This window comes from Balaenoptera musculus, chromosome 20 (assembly GCF_009873245.2).
Source record: "Balaenoptera musculus isolate JJ_BM4_2016_0621 chromosome 20, mBalMus1.pri.v3, whole genome shotgun sequence".
In the NCBI taxonomy this organism is placed as follows: domain Eukaryota; kingdom Metazoa; phylum Chordata; class Mammalia; order Artiodactyla; family Balaenopteridae; genus Balaenoptera; species Balaenoptera musculus.
Genome location: NC_045804.1, coordinates 33,917,938 through 33,929,564, shown reverse-complemented (window position 1 = coordinate 33,929,564; position 11,627 = coordinate 33,917,938). Strand labels below are relative to the sequence as shown.

The window sequence follows — 11,627 nt, the reverse complement described above, 5'->3', positions numbered from 1 at the left end:
ATCTTCTACTTTATATATATTCTCCTCTCAAGTCACATAAATGTTTGTAAACACATTTCAACCCCAAAGTTGATTCCTCAAAGCATGATTGTGGACGAGTTATCTGTTTTAGAAATTGATTACAATGTGGCTTATTGTTTTGGAGTTATTGTACTTGGGCCGTTGTGAACATTCAATAAATGTGTAAAAATTAATAAACAGAAACTTCAATTAAATAGAGTTGAGAGACCAGAAGGGGGAGCTCTCAAACCTTGTGACAATAGCAGAGCCCAACAGGAAAAAGAAAGATTCTACTTCTTTCCTGGCAAGGACTCAGCCAAAGAAAAGCCATGGGCTCTTTTTTTACTACAGCCTGCCACCTTCCTTTTTCTCTCTAAAGAAAGAAGTTCCCTTCCCACTGGGGACTTGCACGTGGCTCACTATGGGTGCAGACACTGAATTGCAATTCTCTGCTGATCCTGAATAAACCCATCTTTGCTGGGAAATATTTGGCAGTCTATTTGTTAGCATAACTGAAAGTTATCCTTTTTTAAGAATAGGAGAGCAGTAAAAGGCAGGTTGGGTACACCTCAATGCACAATGTTGCGGATACAAAAATAAGAAATCCATTCTCCTCTCAAGGAACTCACAGGTTGATGCGAAAAACAGACCCAAGAACACATAAAGTCACTTCAGAGAGGAGATACCTCTACTAGCGGAATGGCCAATGGTTAAAAGGCTGAGCAGCTAACCATGACTGGGAGAGAAGGAAGACTTCGGAGAGGACATGACATTTAAACAGAGGTAAAATTCAAATGTGTTAGGCAGACAAGGAGGGAAAGTGTGTTTCTGACAGGAAGAACAGTGGTCCAGGGATGAACTGACACAGCATACACTCCAAGAACCCTCAGGGCCTTGACAAGGTTGGAGCACAGGGGAAGTGAAGGGACATTAGGGTAGAGAGGAGGCAGGGATCACTGTGAATAGTGTTAAGAGACCAGGCTCATACACTTAAGTTTTACCTTGAGGGAGGTGAGAAGCCAGTGGAGGACGTTATGCAGAAGAATGACCTACAGATGAGGGCCTGTCTGGCAGCAGGGAGGAGGAGAGATGGGAGAGTTGAGAGGATGAACATAGCGGTGCAGCTCCTCTGTTTATTCATACCCATCCTGTTTCAGAAGAGACTTCATGAGGGCAGTTAAGGGCTTATAAGTGTTCTGTGTTCGTGACCCAGCCCATCTCAGCTTCAAAATCATTAAAGATGTGAGGAGGGTGAAGAGCTAGAGGAGAAAGCGAAAAGGAGATGGGAGCTAAGAAGAGAAGGAGGAGGATAAATAGGTAATTAAGAAAAATCAGAGTGTGAAAGCCGACGAGCCAACAAGGACCCATGGCTCAGTGATATCAAGACCCTAATTCAGTGAGTCTGTGGTGCCCTTGGCCTCTCCCTCATGAGCCGAGATGGCCTCCATGCTTCTTATGGTGTATGCCCTCACACATCTCATTCAAAGGCTGGTGGTGAGGAAACGGGTGAAGGGCAGTTTCTTTCTCCTTCTGCATCTCTTGCCCCTATTCCTGGAGGAGAAATCCTTCCCAGAATCTCTAGGCTAACACACTGTTTGTTGTGATCACATGAACCGGATCACATGAACACATGAGCACTCCTGGCTTCTAAGTGTTCTGGGAAAGTGAACACTTATGATAGGGGACAAGCAAGGGGGAGGTGGTTGGGAATGGCTTTGGGTAGACACACGAGAACAAGGCTATCTTCTTATAAAGCACCTGGAAACGGGGATGAACATGATGGACCAGAGGCAAGAGAATACTGACAGGAATGCAATGTCTGTCTAATGCAGGAAAACTCTTCTAACAGCGGAGGTCATGAACTCAGATGTGAGTAATGTAAATAAGAGAAGGTGCTCAGTAGGAATTTCTCTATCTAAAGAGGTACTGAGGATCATCACTCTCCCCACCCCAGCACAAAATTTGAGCATCTAAGCCAAAGACCGGAAATCAAGATTTTTCTTTGCCAAAACAACAACTCTAGAAAAATAGACCTCAAGGTATTGGCATTTGAGGGCCCTCCAGTAAACAGCTGATTTCCTCCAGAACCCCTAAGGTAAAGTCTAAAAGCTTCAATACATCAAGGTACCAATTAGTATTTTATTACCTTGCTCTTAAATGTAGATAGCCAAGGATCAAAAGGAGTTTAAGGATGGCTACTAATACAAATGGGAAAAACAAAATAAATAGAAAAATGAATGAGAAAAAACCCCAAAAGACATAGGAAACAGAAGAAAAGTTTATACAATTAACATCCTTTGAGAGAAGAAAATATGTATTTCTGTCCTCTGAGTAAGAAGCAATTTTTAAAAATTAAATCTCAATAAAACTAATACTAAAATGAAAGATTGATAAACCTGACTACATGAAAACTAACACCAAAAATAAAGGAGACAAACTATAAAATGGGAGCAGGAATTATAATAAATATAGATCGTATTATAATAAATACTGACAATAGACCAGTAACCAAATTATATAAGAACTCCTATATTAAAAAGGAAAAGCCAATAGAAAAGCAAACAAAAGACATTCATGGGAAACCTGAAGGCAATAAAAATATGGAAAGCAATGTTAGAGAAATGCAAATCAAGACTACAGTGAAATACCATTTTTTACTCACTTAAGTGGCAATAATTAACAAGTCAGACAATATCAACTGTTAGGAGGATGTGAATCAATGGGAACACTTCAGCGCTGCTGATGACCATGTAATTTGGTACAACAACTTTGGAAAACAATTTGGCGCTACTATGTAAAGGTACATCTTTGAAGATCTCATGAGTCAGCAATTCCATCTCAAGGTATATAACTTATAGCTCCTCAACATAACAACTGGAGACAAGTAGAAGAATATTCAAAAGAGCAGAATCTGGGAACAATCCAAATAAGCTTTGTCTCACAATGGAATATCACACAGCAGTGCAAATGAATGAACTTCAGCCAAACAAAACAATATGGGCATTTAAAAACATAACGTTGAGTGAAAAAAAGCAAATTTCAGAATATTATGTGCAGTATTTTATTTGTATAAAGCTCAAAAAAAACCAAAACAATATACTGATTATGTTAAAATGTGATGAAACTGTTTTTATAAGCAATGGAATGATAAACACCAAATTCAAGAAATTGGTTTCATCTGGGGAGAAGTGATGTGATGGAGAGCCCCTATAGGTAGCTACAAGTTATTGGTAACTTCTGGTTCTTGAACTGAGTAGTATATACATGAATGTTCATACAATGTAATATAGTCTTTTATAACTTAGAGGCATTTTACATGTAATCTTTTGCTTGCTATAATTATTATACTTTATTAAATTGTAAAGCAAAAAAACTGAACATTCATGATGATTTCAAACGTGAAAATTAGATAAAATATAGTTATACTGTTCTCTCAATATTTTCTCACAAGTTTTGGATTTGGTTCTAGCAATAAAGCTGGGAGGCTTGGGTCAGATATCAATTTTAACAAATGTGTTGAGGAAGATGTCATGAGGCCAAGAGAGGCCAGGTGTCTCATTCAAGGTCATCTGTTTGGTAAGTGTTGGGTTAGGGTCTCTAATTTAAGGATTAATACTCTGAATTCTGTGCAGTTTCCAACAATCCAGATTCACACCAAAATGGGGTACTGGGAAAAGAGGTCAAAATACAGAAAACAGAACTGCTCTTCTGGGGAAAAGCTATCATCCTAAGAGGAAACTATCCACCAAGAAGGCAGAAAGGAGGGTGTGGGTTTCCAGAATGTTTCCATGACAACACATCTCATTGTCATAGGAGTGTTCAAATCACCATCAAAAACAAAAATAAGGATATTATCCATTTTCCTAAAAATCCGAGTAGGCTACTTAGGTTCACTACGCATTCATCTCCATGATAATCCTCACAACACATCCACAAGTAATGAACAGGGCAGATACAGCAGCTCACTCTCCACTTTACGAATGGAAAACAAAGCCTAAGAGAAGTGACTCACCCACTGGATGCCTCCTTAATATCTTCACTGCTGCCTGCATCTCCTGGTTCCTCAGGGTGTAGATCATGGGGTTGAGCATGGGGGTCATGACCCTGTGGCTGATGGACACAGCCTTGTCCACGGAGAAGGAGGTGAAGGGCCGGGCATAGAGGTAAATGTTTGGAACAGAGACCGTAGACACCACGACAATGTGGGTGGTGCAGATGGAAGCTGCCTTCCTCCTCACCTGCCCCGAGTGGGACCTCAGCATCACCAGGATGACTGAGGAGATCAGGAGAAAAAGGAACCTGATGACATCCAGCAACCCACTATTGCATGAGGAATTCTAAGACAGAAGTGTCAGTGCAGGCGAGTCTCGGTACCTGTGGAACATCACAGTAGAAATTACCTAGGACATTTGGGCCACAGAAAGACAGTGAGAGCATCAGAGCCCGTTGGTAAATGGAATGTATGAAGCCTCCCACACAGCTAGCCACCGCCAACCCCACACAGAGCTGAATGTTCATGATGGTGACATAGTGGAGGGGCCGGGAGATGGCAACAAGGTGGTCATAGGCCATCACTGAAATGAAGAAGACCATGGCACCTCCCAGAAAGTGAAAGAAGAAGACCTGAGCCATGCAGCCCTGGTAGTAGATGGTCTTCTTCTCAGTGAGGAAATTCACCAGTATCTTTGGGGAAGTGACTGGGGAATAGCAGAGGTCTATGACAGCCAGGTTTCAGAGTAGAAAATACATGGGTGTGTGGAGCCGGGAATCAGAGCTCACCATGATCATGATGAGGAGGTTTCCTATGACACTGGTGGTGTAGACAAACAGGAACACCAGAAACAAGAAAAGATGGAGCTCCTGAGTCTGTAGGAGTCCCAGGAAGACAAATTCCGACACCCATGTGAGGTTCCCTGATTCCGTGGTGTCTTCTGCATACACGTAAAGAACACAAACCACAGACAGAGATGCATTAGTTCTCAGAGACTCAAATTGATATGTCCAGGTCTAGATGATGGACATTGATAATATCATAATATCAGTTCTGATTAAATGGCCTTGTCTCTGGAGAGTTCACTAGTTGCTGCTGGAATATACATTCATGAGATATCTTAAAGCCATCCAGAAACACACGCACCCTGGCTTTCAAAGATTCAGTGTAATATAGTGATGGGAAGACTCTTGGGGTCCAACAGACCTGCAGTCAAATTTCTATTTCCTTGAGATTTGACCCTGAGGAAATTACTTCATCTCTCTGAATCTCAGTTTCCACATTTGTAAGGTGGGAATAAAAATGTTTTCTTACAAAAAAAAAATGGTCATGAAGAACCTAGGGGCAAGACAGGAATAAAGATGTAGAACTACTAGACAATGGACTTGAGGATACGGGGAGGGGGAAGGGTAAGCTGGGACAAAGTGAGAGAGTGGCATGGACATATATACACTACCAAACGTAAAATAGATAGCTAGTGGGAAGCAGCCGCATAGCACAGGGAGATCAGCTCGGTGCTTTGTGACCACCTAGAGGGGTGGGATAGGGAGGGTGGGATGGAGGGAGATGCAAGAGGGAAGAGATATGGGGACATATGTATATATATCACTGATTCACTTTGTTATAAAGCAGAAACTAACACACCATTGTAAAGCAATTATACTCCAATAAAGATGTTTAAAAAAATGTTTTCTTTATAGAATTGTCTAGAGGATTAAGTAAAATAACACATAAGTTTCCCAGAACAGTGTCTGGAATAATAAATGGTAATCACTCTCCTCCGTGTAGTCTCCTGCTCTAAAGACACCCTCCCTTCCTCGAATCTCTAATACATTTTTGTACCAATCATTTTTCATGCAAGAGTGAACACATCATAATGTCAATTAACTTTTCATGCGTCTATGTTTTTCCCTCCATAATTCAACTCTAAACTCCAGAGGTATAAATATGTATCTTATAATTTATTTCTACCCTGCAGTGCCCATCTTTGCTAACAGTCAATATTCAAAAAACATGTGGTGTTGACTGCTGGGTGGGTGAACAGCTATAGGGAGTGCCTCCCTCATTGATGTAGGTGGTCTCTTACTGGATCAGGTAATGGGATATATGGTGTGAGTGCTGAGACAAGAGAAGGGGGAGAGAGATTCTCTGGATTAAGAAATGAGTGAGGGCTATTGTATGAAGGGGGCTTGGAAGAGCTCTTCTGAAAGAAACAAGAATTTTAGAAGATGTGACTGAATACAAGGATAGAAGACAAAGGAAGATGTTGAAACAAGAGAAATAGAATAGACAAAGGAATAAAGAGGGCAGATTAAGAGAAAGGGAGAGGAAGGAAGGGGAATGGAGAGGTGGGGGGGGCGGGGAAGGGAATGGGAACAAAGGTGAAGGACACGGAGGGTGAGAGACAGAGGTGACAGGTGAGGGCTAAGTGGCCTCCACACCCCCCTTCCTTGCCTCACTCCCCCCCCACTTGCCTCCTGCAATCTATTGTCCATCAGAGGTCATTTTAATCGCATCCTTCTGCTTCCATCTGCTTCCACGCCAGGCCATCGTCTATACCACTGTCAGAGAGACCTTTCTAAACTCATATCTGATCGTCTTCCTCCCCATTATAATCTTTTAATGACTATCAAAGGCCCACAGCTTAAAACTCAAACTCTTAGAAGCTGCTTTGTGGGTTAATTCAGGGTTGAAACACACGCTTCCATACACGCACGCAACTCCTTCTCAGTATGTCATATCAAGCTCTATAATGTAGCCTCCATCTACCTTTCTAACCAGGAACTGACTCCTGTTCAAGGAATTCATAGCCTCTCACATATGTCATATGCCTGGTTATTTCTGGAGCTTTGGAAATGAATTCTGTTTCCTGAAATACCTTCTACTACCTTCTCAACCTAGAAGTCCTCAGATATCACCTTCTCTGTGACTCCTTCTCCATTTCTCCCATGCAGAATTAATCCCTCATTTCTCTGGGTTCCAATAACATTTTATAAGTACCTCTGATACAGCATTTATCATTTTTTTGGTTGTCCCTTTGAACGAGATTTTAAATTCAAAACGTAGTTGCCCTAGCACCTATAATAGCAGCTCTGATTTAGCAGTTGCTCAAAAAAAGTTTCCTAACCTAATGTGTTATTTAGTAGGTAATTATGTGATCTTTTTCAATGTGACCATGTGGAGAATTTTGTGATGTATTTCCTTATCTTTTGCTCTCAGTATCCTCCCTCTAAACCACAGGACCAAGTTTTCACTTGGTTGTGAAAAGCCTGGTTTTCCTCATGCAACTTGAGGAATCTGTTTTCAATACTTTGCTTCCCCTGCATTAATTTCTGAGGCTCTCCTCTCACTTCAGACTTACTACCATCAATCCTGTGTCACTTGTTTATTCTCTGCACTCTCCAGCAAGTGTTTCTTGATCCTTTTTACTTTATCTACAGGTGAGGAAACCCTGATCTCTCACCTTCCTTCAACAAGAATGGGAGAGAGCCTTCAGGTCTTCCATCTTCTTGGAAATCCTTTTCTGCAGCTTTAGCTTCCCAGCCACTGCCCATACATCACCTATACAACAATGGGTGTGACCCTTGGGGAAGAGGGTATATCCCTGGGGAGAACCTACTGGACTCGGCTCAGGAAGCAGGGCTGGGCTGATTACCACTGGGGGCAAGGAAGCAATAGGAGTTGTTAAAAAGTTTCAAAATGTCTCAAAAACACATAATCATTAAGAGTTATTCCTTGAGGGCCAAAAGGACCAAGGACAATACAATTTTATAGATTTGTAGAATGTAGGATTCTCAGGCCAAGATCCAAAAGGATGAAAGTCTCTTCAAAAGAAATAGACTCTCTGGGAGTTCTGGAAGAATGCATTTCTTAGATCAGTGATTCTTACCCTTGAGACAATCACCTGGAGAACTTGTTAAAGGACAAATTAGTGTGCCCCAGCCCCAGACTTTCAGCTGGTCAATGGTATGGCCAAGAATTTGCATTTGTAACAAGTTCTCAGAGGATACTGATGCCCCTGTTCTGGGGACCACACTTTGAGAACCACAGACTTGCTCCTCAGCACAGGGACTATTCTCTCTCTCCTGGAATCTTCCAGATAACTGGTTTGATTTGTTTCCTTCTTCTCCTTCTTCTCCTCCTTCCTCCCTTTCTCCTTTTCTTCTACTTTTTTTTTTTTTAAGTATTTGTTTATTTATTTATTTATTATTATGGCTGTGTTGGGTCTTTGCCTCTGTGCTAGGGCTTTCTCCAGTTGTGGCAAGCGGGGGCCACTCTTCATCGCAGTGCGCGGGCCTCTCACTATCGCGGCCTCTCGTTGCAGAGCACAGGCTCCAGACGCGCAGGCTCAGTAATTGCAGCTCACGGGCCCAGTCGCTCCGCGGCACGTGGGATCCTCCCAGACCAGGGCCCGAACCCGTGTCCCCTGCATTGGCAGGCAGACTCTCAACCACTGCGCCACCAGGGAAGCCCTCTTCTACTTTTAAGCCTAGTTGATTTTTACCTAGAGAAAGTCGTAGATGGGCAAATGTATACTACAAGGGAAACGTCCTGCCCTGTAAACCTTGTCCTTTATTTTCTCAGCCGAATCCCCAATATTGATTCACCACCAGTAGCCAAGTCTATTACATCATCTATAAAATGCAGCATTCTTTACCTGTGAACTCTTACTATCTCTAATACAAGGATTGGTACAGGAAACCCTTATATTTCTCATTATGATGAACAGATCAACACTGGAATTAATTGGCATTATAACCTTGATGTGCTGTAACAACTGTCTGATTTCTTAGACACAGCTCTCTGATCTACATAAGACTTCCAGGTTGGTCTGAATTATTTCAGAAATATTTACTCTTGGCAAAATAGAGTATCTGCCTGTGGCAGATAAGAGTACAATGTGCGGCTTCCCTGGTGGCGCAGTGATTGAGAGTCTGCCTGCCAATGCAGGGGACACGGGTTCGAGCCCTGGTCTGTGAGGATCCCATATGCCACGGAGTGGCTGGGCCCGTGAGCCACAATTACTGAGTCTGCGCGTCTGGGGCCTGTGCTCCGCAACAAGAGAGGCCGCGACAGTGAGAGGCCGGCGCACCGCGATGAAGAGTGGCCCCCGCTCGCCGCAACTAGAGAAAGCCCTCGCACAGAAACGAAGACCCAACACAGCCATAAATAAATAAATAAATAAAAATTTAAAAAAAAAAGAGTACAATGTGAAGCTCTTCCACATACAAGAGATGTAGATTTAAAAAGATACTTATTTAGAGCTTTAGTCCATTTAAAAATTGAGTCACTAAGGAAAAAAATAAAATAATAAAATTGCGTCACTTAGAAAAGTAGCCTTGATTGATTCTGGGGAAGGGGACAGGACTTGTCCATCTTTTTGACTACCATGTGGCTGATTTTAGTTTATGATTCTGATTTAGCTTTCAATAAGAGAAACCTGATATGTTCCAGTTTACATATTCCCCTGTCAGGGCACGTGTGATTCTGTAAATTGTTCACCAAACCTCATCTGTTCACTGCATCCACTAGTCAACGTAATAACTTCCAAAGCCCAGAATGGCTGGAATGGAGTAATTATGTTAAAGACCCAGTCATGTACAGAGCTGAGAAAATGATTTCTCTATAAGCCACATATCTAAGAAAATATATATTTGTCAGACTTAACTTCAAACTGCTAAATGGATGCAGGATACATTTAGAAGGAACTTCTTTTACATCCTCATTGAGGGAGCCCAGCATCACTGATGATTAATGATTCTCCCCTTGTGATGGTCAGTTTTACGTGTCAACTTGACTAGTCTATAATTCTCAGTTATTCAAACATGAATCTAGGTGTTGCTGTGTAGATATTTTGTAGATGTGATTGATTCTATAATCAGTTGATTTTATTTTTTAATAATCAGTTGATTTTAAGTAAAGGAGATTATCCTAGCTAATCTCCTGATGGAGATTGGATGTGCCTGATTCAGTAAATTAAAAGGTCTTGAAGAAAGTGAAATTCTGGACTGCAGCTTCATGCCTAAGAGTTCCAGCCTGCCCTTCCTGTTGGCCTGCCATACAGATGTTTTACTTGCCTAGCCAGTCTCACAATCATGTAAGCCAATAACAATACCTTGCGATAAATCTCTCTCTCTCCCTCTCTCCAGATATATATATGTGCAAAATTTGCCACCCCAAAATGTCTCTTTGTTTCTTTGGCATGTGGATTATTTTGAGCTGATAACAACCAAGGCCCAAAAAGACTCAGGAAGAAACTTTGACCTTATCCTTTAGCTACAAAAAGAATTTAGATAGAGGACCTGTTCCCAGAATGGAGCTATCACCAGAGACACCTGCAAAGAATGTGGGCTAGGTGTGTGTGTGTGAGCGGGGGGGACATGGCCTAGAGATCTGTGTCCCATTGTCTCTACATGGCCCAGCAAGTATTAATTTACCAAAAACATTTGCTTTTCCATCTCCATGTCAATTTTCTTTCTCTTTTGGATGTCCACACCCCTACCTCCAATACCTTCTCTTGTCTTTAGCTGAAGATGGTATTTAAGGTGAAGGTTTCAGCCATTTTGGTGAGTTATTCAGTTTGCCTGAGTCTCTCTCACACATGTATGTTCTCAAACTTTGTTTGATTCTCTCCTGTTAATGTCTCAGGTCAATTTCATTCTAAGACCAACCAGAAGAACTTAGAATTGTAGAGGAAAATTTCTTCCTTCCAAACATTTCCATATCATATTGGTCCTGTTTCTCTGGTGGAACACTGACTGATACACCATTTTTAATGTATCATATATGAAGTAAATTTCTTAGGCAAGGAGTATTGAGGTCTTTCTCTCCTTACACTTAAATCATCCTGGAGCTTGATTATAAGTGCACGCAGAATGGCAAGATCAAGCGATTAATGATGCTGAGGAGAAGTGAAGTAATCTCTGGACCAAAATTAATCTGCTGTCACTGGAATGATATACAGCCTTCCCTCAACAACTTCTAAAAGAGCTGTTTTCACTGATCATATAAATAAAATGACTGGAGACCATTACTTAACATGATTGTTCAGATTCTAAGGAATCAGATGCCTAACTATCTTGGCTTAATTTTAAAATATTGATGGCAAGTTACAAAAAAAAAAAAGATAAATGGAAATGTGTGAAGGAACTAACATTAATTGAACACCTACTATGTGCCAAGTGTAGCTAAAGATGTTGAGGTTCAAAGATATCTAAAAGGAGCACAACCAAGAGGAGGAAGAGCCGGGATCTGAGTCCCACAGCTTCAAAGCCTATTATTATCCCACCATACTAGTCAAGACAGCATGGATATAGCTGTATTCATTGAGGCTTCTGTTGAGGAAGATCAGGTCCGTTGTTCTGTCAGAAGATCCTAGAATATCAGTTTGGGAAGATGGCCTGGACTGTTCGTCTGGGGCTGTTTAGTATCTCTAAATAAAATCCTTCTGATTGTTCTGTAAGGATTTAGATATCGGAGTTCTGCATGAGGATGGAGAAGAGCACTAGGAGTGGGACTTGCCCTCTGGCCTGGATATGCACCCTCTAGTTCACCTTAGTCTTAACTGGGCTCACTTAACTTATTCATGCTCACTGTCAGCTTCTCTAGGCTTTTGATTTTATGACCCTGTCTATGA

At 41.6% G+C, this 11,627-nt stretch overlaps 1 pseudogene; it reads right to left on the bottom strand.

The window, feature by feature from the left end:
- Positions 1 to 1,185: 1,185 nt before the first annotated feature.
- On the bottom strand, positions 1,186 to 7,545 carry LOC118887353 (annotated as a pseudogene).
- Between the last annotated feature and the right edge of the window lie 4,082 nt (positions 7,546 to 11,627).